Below are 13042 nucleotides of genomic sequence, written 5' to 3'. Positions count from 1 at the left end.
TGAGGTAGGCCTGTATTGCTATGAATTTCCCTCTTAAGATTGCATTCACTGAATCCCATAAATTAGGGTCATTGTGTTTTCATTTTCATTTGTCTCAAGATATCTTTGATTTCCTCCCTGATCTCATTGTTAACCTATTCATTGTTTAGTAGCATGTTATTTAGTCTCCATATGGTTATGTGTTTTTTAGTTTTTTTTCTTCTTTAATTGATTTCTAATTTTATACCATTATGGTTGGGGAGGACTCTTGATATGATTTCAGTGTTCTTGACTTTATTGAGACTTGATTTGTGGCCTAATATATGGTCTATCTTGGAAAATGTTCCATGTGCACTTGAATGTATATAATGCTACTTTGGATTGGAAGGCTCTAAAAATATTAATGAAATTTATCTGGTCTAATGTGTCATGTAAGGTCACTGTTTATTGATATTCTGTCTGGAAGATCTATCCATTGATGTCAGCGAGGTGTTAAATTCCCCTACTATGACTATATTACTGTCAATCTCTCCCTTTATGTCTGTCAATATTTGTTTTATATGTTTAGGTGCTCCTATTTTGGGTTCACAAATGTTTACAAGGGTTATATCCTCGTTAGATTGATCCCTTTATCATTATGTAATGTCCTTTTTTTCTCTTTTATAGCCTTTATTTTAATGTCTATCTTGTTTGATATACGTTGCTATCTTTTTTTCTCCACAGCCTCTCCTACACTTGTTATTGTTTGTCTTGTTGATGATAGCCATTCCAACTGGTATGAGGTAATATCTCATTGTGGTTTTTATTTGCATTTCTCTGATTAGTGATGTTGAACATTTTTTCATATGTCTACTGGCCATTTATATGTCTTCTTTGGAGAAATGTCTATTCAGGTCCTCTGCCCATTTTTTAAAATATTTTTATTGGGGAATATTGGGGAACAGTGTACTTCTTCAGGGACCACCAGCTCCAAGTCACCATCCCTCAGTCTAGCTGTGAAGGGTGCAGCTCAGCTCCAAGTCCAGTTGCCATTTTCAATCCTTAGTTGCCAGGGGTGCAGCCCACCATCCCATGGGGGAATTGAATTGGCAACCCTGTTGTTCAGAGCTTGTGCTCTAATCAACTGAGCCATCCGGTCACCTCCTCTGTCCATTTTTTTAGTGGATTGTTTGTTTTTTTGTTGTTGAGTTGTATGAGTTCTTTATATATTTTGGATATTAGCCCCTCATCAGAGGCGTTATTTGCAAAAATCTTCTCCCATTCAGTTGATTGCTTCTTTATTTTGTTGATGGTTTATTTTGACTCTCAGGTTGACTGACTGAGGATTGGCTCTGCTCACAGCACATGAGCTCCTGTGTGGGTGCTAACCCTTCAGAGGGGGATTTGCCCCAGCAGGGTTTTATTCCTGTTGAGACCACCCTTTGTGTTTTCCACTTGTGGGGCTAAATGAGTGGTGCTCAGTTTTGTTCTGAAGTCTGACTCAGAGTGTGTTGTTTCTTATTCCTTTTGGGAAGGGATCATGCACAGTCCAGTTTCAGCCTTGCCTGTGACTGGCCTGGAGCTACCTGGTGGGAGCTACAAAGCTACATGAGGTTGGTTGCTGCACGTGCTGGACCTAAAGCCATGTGGGCATGCCCACACTGTGAACAAGGCTGGTTGCCACCACTATCAGGCCTGGGACAGCTTATCAAAAGGCTCAGAAAACCCTTAGGCCTATTGCTACCTGCCAGCTTCCCATAAGACTCAGCTCCTAAAAGAGCCTCCTTAGGTGCATGTGCCTAGGTTGGTTGTCTCAGTACTGACAGTGGTTTTGTGAGCTGGTCAGGGAATGGTCCCAGGGAGTCATGGGGTAGGGCAGGTGTTGTTTACAAGGTTAATGCAGATTCAGTTCTTGAGCCAGTGCCAACCTGTGGCCACTCCACAAAATACCCAGAGAACACAGAGGGCAGCCACCTCTCACCTTGGCCTGCAGATACCTGAGAGCTGTTTAAGAAGAAATGCAGCATGAGCTTGGGATGACTGTCCATCATCAAAAGTGTCCCAAGTGGCCTCAAAAGCCACTGTTGGTAGTCTGCTGCTGGAAAAGCCTCCTGTAGTGTTCAGGGTTGGACTGGCTGTCCAGGAGCTGAGACTGCCTCCCATGATGCTGTGTTTGCTGGGTGGGCTGAAGTACCAGGTAGTCACCAGAGTGGGTCATGTGAAAAAGTTCAAGAGGCAAATGCAATCTCAGATTTGGCCATGTGGGGGATGGCTCAACACAGAATAGATGGATCCTGCCTGTAGGCTACATGAGAGATAGGCTCCACACAGGATCAATGGAGGCTGTCCCTCTAGCTCTCACCCTGAATCATGCAACTCAGCTTTATCCTGTATTTCTTTGGCACCTCTGGAGTTGCCACTCCATCACGGGACCTCAGGTTGAAAGTCTACAAGCCACTGAGTCTGTACATGGGCCTTTTAAGAAGACATCTGGGTCTCCAGCAGCCTTCTTTCACACTGGGATGTATGGAATTCTCGCTGATTTTCACAGCCAGATGTTGTGGTGACTCCTTTTCCTGGCCCTGGACCCCTGAGCTGGGGAACCCGCTGTGGGTCTGCAACCCTCGCTCTTCAGGGAGTCATCTGCTGCTTAGGTATCCCTCCTGATACTAACTGCTACCTGTGGGTGTGGGGTCAGCCTGTTTTGCATCTCTACCCCTCCTACCAGTCTCAATGTGGCCTCTTTATGTCGTTAGTTATAGGGGTTCCATTCAGCTAGTCTTCAGATGGTTCCAGAGGTTGATTGTTTTATATTTAGTTGTAATTTTAATGCAGTCATGGGAGGTGGCAGGCATAGCATGTACCTGTCCTGCTATCTTTTCCTATTCATCTTTCTTAAATGTATGTATAGCTCACATTTATTTCAGTGTTTAATATAAGAAATGTTTTAGGTCTTCATTTAAAAGTTTAGTGATGTTTTTGTGATCAGAAATATTCTGCAGGAACTTAACTCCTGTTAAGTTACAACAATTTACGCATGGTAAAATTATTTTTCACATATGTTTTGCTTAAAATCAAGGTTTCCAAGAATCTATTGATGACATTAATGGAGTCTTACTGTATATATCATTCCCAATGCAAATTAATGGGTATTTATGACACAGGTATACGTTCATAAAGATATATAATATTACTTTCTCATCTTTAAATGCATATGTAAGTGGTACCATGCTATATATATATATATATATATATATATATATATATATATCCATCTGTCTCTTTAATTATTTTCTCATTTTTCCATGGTAAAACATGTATCTCTAGTTTGTTCATTTGAGCTGCTTTATAATATTCCTTTATAAAAACATAATGTATTTTATAGTCTCATGTTTATGAGCTTATAGGTTACTATAAATCTATTGCAGATATTTTTGTACATTTTCATATCTGTTTCTGTGTGCACAAGTGCAGGGATTTTTCTATGATACAGTCCTAGTAGAATCACTGGGATTTAAAATATACACATCTTCAACCTTACTATATATTGAAAATTACTGTCCAATAGTGACTAATTTGCACTCCCAATAATTGTGTGTGAGAATTTCCATTTTTCTACATGTTTTCCAATGTTTGGTATCCTTGGAATTTAACTTTTGCCAATATGATGAGTGCGAATGGTTTCACACTTTTAAGTTTGTATCTTCCTGAATTCCAGTGATGTTGTACATTTTTCCAATGTTTATTATGGATTTTTCATCTATTTTTACATCTATTAATTGCCTTTCATACACTTTCCCATGTTGTACTAGGTTCTTTGTCTTTTCATTATTTATTTCTAGTAGCTTGCTATATTGTCAGGACAAAAATTCTTGTTTGATTTTATGTGCTGCAAATATTTTGGGATTTTCTTTTTTGATATTTAGCTGTTTTGAATCTTTAAAAGGTCAAATTTGTCATTTATTTGAGACTTGTGCTTTGCTTTCTACATTAAGAATTTTTTGAGCACAATAAATTCTATAAATATTAACTACTGTTTAGTTTTAGTGATTTAATTTAAAAAAATTTTGTAATTAGCCTTTTATCTATCTGGACTTTATGTGTCTGTGTGAGAAAAGTGAGCAAATATTACTTTCACATGAATATAACAAATTTTCCTAGCACTATTTATTAAATAATTAATAAATTTAATTAATAATTAAATTAAATTATAACTAGAATTGATTGATAAATTTATATATTTATAAATAATTAATAAATTTATATATTACTTGTTATATATGAAATATACATATGGTACTGCTTCTTGTCTTTATCTTCTGTGTCATTGATATTTTTTCTATCTTTGTACAAGCAACACACTAAATTAATTATATGGCTTATTATTAAATCATTTAATCCATCAAGGAAGTATGCTTAGACTTTTCACTTTTCAAATGTGTCTCAGTTTTTCTTGGCCTTTTGTTTTTCCTTATAAATTTGTAGGCTCAGCTTATCAATGTCCATGAAAAATACCTAGTTTCACTGCATTTTAAATTAATTTAGGAGTAATTAACATATTTTTCATATTGAATTTTTCCATTCATGGTATTACTACTTTGTGTCTTTCAATGAAGTTTTACATTTTCTTATAAATATCTGTTGTATCTTTAGTTATAGCCATTGTAAGTAAATTACCTACTAAAACAGAAATACAAACATTGTTCAAAGGAATATAACAGACTGTACAGCCTCTTCAAAGTACCATTTATTCACCATATCCACACAGTAGTTTCAAGTCACTCAACATATGAAGAACCCATTTTCTCAAAAGAAAATACAGTCAATGGGACACAGACTTGAAATGATCTATATGTTTAAATTACCAGACAGTAACTTTAAAGCAAGTATTGTAACTATGTTTAATAAGGAAAAGGAAAATATCCTTGTAATGCAAACATAAAAAAATCTCAATAGCGAAGTTTTTAAATTTTGTTTTAAATAATCAAATAGGCATTCTGGATGAAGTATCCAGTAGCTGGAAAAAAAATATGAACTGGATGGTTGTAACTACGCAATGAAGATAACAGAAGAATGGGTCTTTGAACTTGAAGATGTTAATAAAGGTCATCTTACCTAATAAACAGTGAAAGAAAAGGATTGACAAATAAATTAACAGAACACCTGTGGGAAAATGCCAAAAGTTTGAATATATCTGTAATTGGAGTCCAAAAATGCAGGGAGAAAGAAAATAGAGTGGATGAAATATTTGAATAAATAATGACCCAAATCTTCCCAATTGTGAAAGCTGTACATTTATAGCTCAGTGAACCCAAAGCAGTATCAAAAATGAACAAAACCATTTTGAAACCCAACAATAAAGAGAAAACCTTGAAAACAGAAAAAGAAAAATGACACATTACATAGAGGAGAACAACAATTTGAATGATCTCTGACTTCTCATTAGAAAATATGAACATCAGAAGGCAGTGGACCATCTTTACAACTTTAACTTCCAAAAACAAAAACAAAAACAAAAAAAAAAAAAGCATGGTCAGTATATAGTTCTGTATCCCGTGGACATAATTTTTTCCAGTATGAAAAAGTATAAAACTGTTTTCAAATAAAAGAAAAATACAAAAATCTGTCACTAGCACATCTGCACTATAAGAAATACTAAAGAAATTTTTTCAGTATAAAGAGAAATGATACCAGATAAAAACTTACATTTTTAGGAAAGAATAAAGAGCATCAAAAATTGTAACTATCTGGATAAATATAAAAGATTTTTATTTTCCATGTAGTTTCTTTAAAGTACCTAAGAATGATTATAGTAAAAATTGTAGCATTGTCTTGTGGGGGTTATAGTGTATGTAGATGCAATGTTTGTGATAATTATAAAGGATTTGAGTGTTTATGATTCTAGTATGTATTCTTATGTATATTTTATGTGAAGTTATACAATATGCATTCCAAGTACACTGTGAATAGATAAGAATGTATATTTTAATCCCTAAACAGTTAAAAATATGCATAACCAATACATAAATTAAAATAGAATTTTTAAAGATATTTTAATAATCCAAATGGAGTCAAAAATCAGTAACAGTAAAAAAGAATGAAAAGACAAAGAGAAAACAAATAATAAAATGCTAAACACAAATCCAACCACATCAGTAATTGCATTAACCTTTAATGGCACAAGCTTACCAATAAAAAAGCAAAAATTGTCAGAATGGATAAAAAGTATGATTCAACTATATGTTGTCTACAAGAGATATACTTTAAATGTAAAGATACAGGTTGAAAATAAATGGATGGAAAATGTTATGCCATGAAAATGGTAAAGATAAGTCTGGGGTGGATAAATTATTAACAAATAAATAAATGATGTAGTATGTTAAAAGACAGTAAGTACTATGTAAATTTAAACAAAACTAAAGCAAAGTAGGGGCATCAGGAGTATGCAGAGTTATAATTTCAAATGCATTGGTCAAGGTAGACCTCATTGAACAGGTGACATTTAATTAACACCAGAGGAAGCTTTACATGGTCAAGAAGTAATACGCAATCAAGCTTAGTCTCGTAACCTAGTTAAGGGTGCTAACACTGCTACTGGTGGTGATGGTAATGAGATGGCTGACCTCCAGGTCATTCCTCACTCAGTGTATAATTAATTCCGTTTCTTGTATCATTCAGATTTAAATTTATAAAAATTCAAGAAATAAAGTTAGTTAAATGGAAAATAGGTGGATGTTTTTATAATCTTGGAGTAGATAAGATTTGTCATACAAAAACACAAAGAAAAACCAAAACCATGAGAACAAAGTCAAAAGGAAAAAGCAAATGAGAAAAAAATGTAATACGTATGAGAAGGGTTTCCCTCTCATCATATACATGAGTCTCATTAGTAATTTCCAAAAAAAAAAATAATAATAAAGGCAAATATTCCAAAAGAAAAATGAGCAAATCACGTCTCCAGTCTAGAACCAATGGAGAACAAGGATAGTAGTGAGAGTGAACTATTTGCTCGATGCTAGACTTGTCACTAGTTTTAACTTTGGCATAGTTTTTAGTTCCCTCTTCTTACCTTTGATGTGTCACAGAAAATTCCACGGGAGAGTAAGCAAAACAGACAGCAAACCAGGGGGAGTTAAACTTCATGCTTTTCTTTCGCTATGTTGCCTCTGATATATGTATCTGAATTTCCATTCCAGAATCTAGGAACAAAGTGCAGCCAATGAGGCTAGTCCCTACTTATGAGAATGTACGGAAGAACTCATAGAAACTAGAAAGACTGATGCTCAGAGATACATCAAATGGATCTAAGTGTGCAATATAAAACTCTTCCTGATACACTATAAAAATATCTTTTAAAATCTATTAGTTATTCCTACAGAAATTGTAGCATTCTTTCTGTTGAATCCTTGAGGAAAAGTGAACTCTGATGAGCAGAGAAAGTGCTCACTAGAACTATTACCCAGGGTAAATTGGGAGATGGTGCTTGTTGGATTGTTAAATTAGGGTGCAAAACCTAGTGGTATTTGGGATTAAATTGCCATAGACTTCACCACGATTGCAAACTGCCGAATAGAAATTGATCTTGCATGGGCAGCAATGTCCTCAGTATATCTGTTTCAGGCAAGATAGACTTGGTTATGCTAGAGTAACAAACAGACCTTGGAATCTTTTTTTTCATTCAATTCACAGTCCAGTGGAGGTCAGTCAGCTCTCCTGGGCAGTTCCCCTCCTAGTAGTGACTCAGGGACCAAGGATACTTTGATCTTTTAGTACATCTGAAAACAAAATGTATGAAGTCAACACTGAAAGGGAATACAAGAATAGAAAATTGTATATTATTGTTTTAAGGGCTGGGTCTAAAAGTGTTTTACATAATTTCTGCTTACATCTCATTGACCTGAACATGTCATATGATCGATCCCCAATCTAATTTTAAGGGAGAATAACATATGCAATTGTCTTATGTTCCCAGGAAGACAAAACAGTATGTTGAACAACATAACACAGTCTCAGCCACAGTCCAAATTTTGGTCAACAAAATATCTGTCTCATTCTTCCTATCATATATCAAAAAAAAAAAAAAAAAAAAAAAAAACACCTCACATATGCCTCTCCCCAAAGAAAATAATCCAATGCACCTTCATTCACTGCATCCATTTCAGGATCCAGGTTCTCTGTCACCTCCATCAGGTCTATATATGAGGTCTGACAATTAAGTTCACGAACTTGTTGCAATGATGTTGCTAGCCTTTTTTGATACCAGAGGGATTACTCATTATGAATTTGTACCAACTGGACAAACAGTTACCAAGTTTACTATTTGAAAGTGCTGAAAAGGCTGCGTGAAAAAGTTAGTCAAGTTTTCGCCAACAATTCTTGTTTTTTGCATCACGACAGTGCACCAGCTCACACGGCATTGTCTATGAGGAGTTTTTAGCCAGCAAACAAATAACTATCTCGGAACAACCTCCCCTGATCTGGCCCCCAATAACTTCTTTCTTTACCTGGAGATAAAGGAAATATTGAAAGAAAGATATTTGGATGACATTCAGGACATCAAGGATAGTACAATGAGAGTAAAATGAGAGCCCCAATGAGAGTACAATGATGGCCATTCCAGAAAAAGAGTTCCAAAATTGCTTTGAAGGGTGGACTAGGCGTGGGCATCGGTGCTTATCTTCCCAAGGGGAGTACTTTGAAGGTGACGGTAGTGATATTCAGCAATGAGCTATGTAGCACTTTTTCTAGGATGAGTTTGTGAACTTAATTGTCCAATCTCATATAGCTCCTCATAGTCAGATAGGTAATCTATGAACCCAAAAGACAAGTTATCTTTATCTCAATCTCACTTTCAAACACAGGATATACACAATTCTTATGATGACTTGGGAAGAGAAAGAATAAGAGATACATAGCAGTTAGCTATTTAGTGATTCTGAAATACCACTGAACAGATATCATGAAAGTCTCACAACAGAAGTGGGGCTAGAGTATTCAGGAAGAGGCTGCTGGGTTTGGCTTTGGTTTTACTCTCTGGGAAGAACTACTTTGTTATTTCTTCTCTGTGGCCCCTGGCTGTGACCTCTTGGAGCTTCTTCCTTATCATTATTCTCCTTAGCCACATCTGGAAAGAGTGTGGAAAGCATACCCTCCTTGGTGGAGGCATGCCAAGGCTGCTTTCTGTATGTGGGAATACAAGAATTGATGTTAAAATTTGAATTTAAAAATAAAGACTTTTTTTCACATGCACTTGTGGTTTCCTGAACAATACAATTCCCTCAGAAACTCTGTAGATTTCTGATTCGTTTGCTTTAGCCAGTTTCATGTAGCCAGTAATGATACCCAAAGTTATTTCCTAAACATAAAATTCTAACTTATGTTTCATGGCTACTTCTTCATCCTCATGCCTCTTTCCCACTCAACTTAATGTTGGCTACCACTGGGTTCTTTGAACACTTGGGATCAAGCTCTATCCCCTACTCTGATCTTTGCCCTGACTCACTTTTTTCAACTGAAAAGCTTACTGAGTTGTAATTCACAGTCTTTTTAGTTCAATCTCTAAAACAGTTGGGTTTTCCAACCCTGAAAGACCTTGAATTTCTGAACTCTCTTTCACTTCCAATTGCAAGGTGACTAGTTCTTCCCTGAACTCATTTCTCCTTTGCAATACTTTGTGAAATGCAGCTAATAATAGACAATACACACATGGCTGTGAAGCATTTCAACCTCTAACAAGAAATGATTAGTAGGCATACAGTCTTCCCTCTAAGAGTAGGCGATGGTTTTTAGCAAAGAATTTGCTATATTCCTAGCTGTAAGGAGCAGTTTCCTCATCACATGCCATTTCCATTAAGGCTTTATATTTTCTGATTTTGTTGGAGCAGCACCCTACATGAAAGTAATAATTTCTATGTTAGGGTAAGTAACCTAAGCTCCTTCAAACTCATCCCAAAATCCTCAGTGGCTTAATAAAGCATACTTAATATTGATCATTAGTGCTTAATAAAGTAATAAAATGACTCTTTCCATGTGAAAAATCTTTCCTTTCTTCTGCATTCATCTCATGAGGGCAGAAACAATAAAAACAGAAGTTGGGGTAGGGTAAGTGCTCAAAAAACTAGCTGTTACCATTATTATTGTTGTTACTAATATTAACAGTCACAGAGTTACAAAACCAAAGAGACAGACAGAAGCCATTTGGTGAGCAATAAACAAAGCAGTAGGCAATATTTTGAAGATAGTATTAGATCAGAGATCCACTTCATTAGTTTGCTGTGGCTGCTCTACCAAATTACCACAAACTGAATGGCCTGATAATAGATATTTATTGTCTCACAGATTTGGAGGTTAGACAAGGTGTCAGCAGGGTTGATTTCTCCTAAGGGCTTTAAGGAAGAATCTGTTTAATGCTTCTCTGCTAGCTTCTGGTATTTTGCTGGAACTCTGGCATCGTTGACTTGCAAAAGCATCACCTCAATCTCTGCCTTCATCTCCACATGACGTTCTCTTTGCGTGTCTATTTCCAAGTTTCCTCTTTTTAAAAAGACACCTGTCATATTGGATTAGTGCCAATCCTAATGACCTCATTTTAACTTGATTAGCTCTGTAAAGATCCTATTTTTTATATAAGGTCCCCTTCTGAAGTACTGAAGGTTAGGATTTCAATCTATGAACTTGAGGGAGACACAATTTAACCGGTAACATATAATAACCCATTAATAAGTACTATTTCCATTGAAGTATTTCTTACTTAAGTCATACGTTTGCATAGTGGCTAATGGTTATCATCAGTTTTTCAATGAACAAGATCTGGATATTTATGTTAGAAACCAAATGTGCATTCTCTACTCTTTATTGAGCATAATATGCAAACTGTTGTATTGCAGTGATCTCAAGAAATCTTTCTGTTGCTTCTCATTTCCCTGAGTTCAAGATACCCTCTGTCTTCTGCATATTGTAGTAAACAATACCTATGACAGACAAGAAAAACCAGGTAAGCAGAATAAATACACCTTTAAAAAAGGTTGTCTTAAAGAAGCTTTCCTTCCTTGTTATGACTATATAAAAAATATGGTGCCATCTACAGTTTCCTATTGAAAAATTGTTTCACATTGTTTAGAAAGAAATTTTAGTAGGCTTACATAAATAGGAAAAGAATGAGACTGAGAAAAAATCATTAAGGCACTCATTTAATTAAAATCAATATCTTCATAATTTTCTGTGTTTATTGATATATTGCATTGCTATTTCCTTGAGTAAGGTAAACCTTCCATATCATTTATAATGTGTTGAACTGTAGTTATACTAAAGAAAAATTAATGCACCTTATAGGTCACAGATACTGCTGAATAAACTGTTACTGCAATCAGACTGTTTTATTGAAATTATAGAAATACTCACATACAGAAGTAATCGTTGTCAGCAAAAGATTGAAAGATATGAGTTTGTTTGTTTGTTTTTGCTCTAAATTATATACTTGGTTTTGCTTACTCTGACTGAAGTGTCATCATGAAAAAAAACAAGATTGGTCTGAGGCCAAATATCTGAGTGGTCAAAATTTAACACAGGTTCCCTTTCCCTCAAGCTTACTGTTCTCCTCATCTTATGACCATTTCCTTTCCCAGGAACACCGTTGTTAAATATTGTTATCTTTTTCTGGCTGCAAGTCTTTCTATCTCCAGATTTTAGAAGACAGAGTGGCATATTACAAATACTGAGAGTACGTATGTTTGATTGAATGCATGAATGAATCAGTCAATCAATGAGTGAAGTATAGGCCTAAATCCTACTTTGTAGCCCAACTAGCACTGTCTTCTTAATGTTAAAAATCCAAAATTAGTTTCCCTTTCTTTATGTTTTACTCCTTTTCGTGTTTCCAGTTCATCTAGTTACAAAAATGTAAAATTATAATTGTACTAATTAACATTAGAGTATAAATAATTGGCCCTCATAAAATTATTTTCTTTTAATTTAAATGAATCTCTATTTTGTAGCATTTCAACCATCATGGTAAGAAAAAATTAGACTGTGACCAGTTCTATTTTTGGGTTAGTTTTCCAAGTAGCACAGCTAGACCTGAGAATAATGGCTAGATACCTAGCAGGCACTCGATATAAATGAATTTACTGATTGATGAGAGATGAGAATTCGAACATTGGGATGGTATCTTAAATATGAAAGTCTGAGTTTTGTTATATTTCATTGGAACAGAGACTTTTACCTAATCATTAAAAAAAGGGGAAATCACTTAATATTTTCTGATAGTCTCATCTAAGTACTTCGTGTTGATAAGGTTAAGCTTTGATCAAAGAAGACGATTAGTGAAAAGTATTTATCCATTTCAGACATCAGTGGTGGACAATTTCCTGCCAGCCTGGGAAAGTAGGGTAGCAGGATGTTGTGCGGCAATGTGACACGGAAGAATTTTTTTTTTTTTCCACAAGAAAAGGGCGCTTAAAATTTAAGTCAGAAACTGGTTTTAGAATATAGTTGAAACACAAACTATTATTGTTCATATCTATTTTTATCGTTGGAAATTCAATTTCATATTACCAAAGGAATGTTTAAATGAAATTTTGTAGTAATATGTACAAAACCTCCTAGTCTGAAGTCATAAACAAAATTTCCTACTGGTCCTAAATATTTCAAAATATCCTTCTGCCAAATGTTCTAATAAGCATCTATCTATCTTATAAAAATCCTAAGTTAATACTCTGTACTAAATTAAACTAGAGCTTCCCACAACTGCCAAAAACACGACAAAACTTCATGTTCTTTTTATCCAGACATCTGGGTTGGTATTTCTCAATGAAACTTGTTCCAAAGACATGATTGTTCGAGTCTTTCTTGTATAGAGTTCCTCATATTAGAAATGAGGAGACATATTAGAGATGAAAAGATAATAAGGAAAATATGTTTAAAAATTGTCAAATTGTCAACATTATCAGGAATATTTTCAAGATCTGCTTTGGTATGTAAGTACTACACAAATCAAATACTTAGAAAAAGTTCCTACTATTTAAAAATTCACAGTCTAAGATATAGTGCTTAAAACTAACATTAGAATTATAGAGTCATTGAATTT

The sequence above is a fragment of the Rhinolophus hipposideros genome (genome assembly GCF_964194185.1).
Source record: "Rhinolophus hipposideros genome assembly, chromosome: 13".
Classification (NCBI taxonomy): domain Eukaryota; kingdom Metazoa; phylum Chordata; class Mammalia; order Chiroptera; family Rhinolophidae; genus Rhinolophus; species Rhinolophus hipposideros.
The sequence above is the reverse complement of the archived record's forward strand: the minus strand, read 5'-3'. Positions refer to the sequence as shown.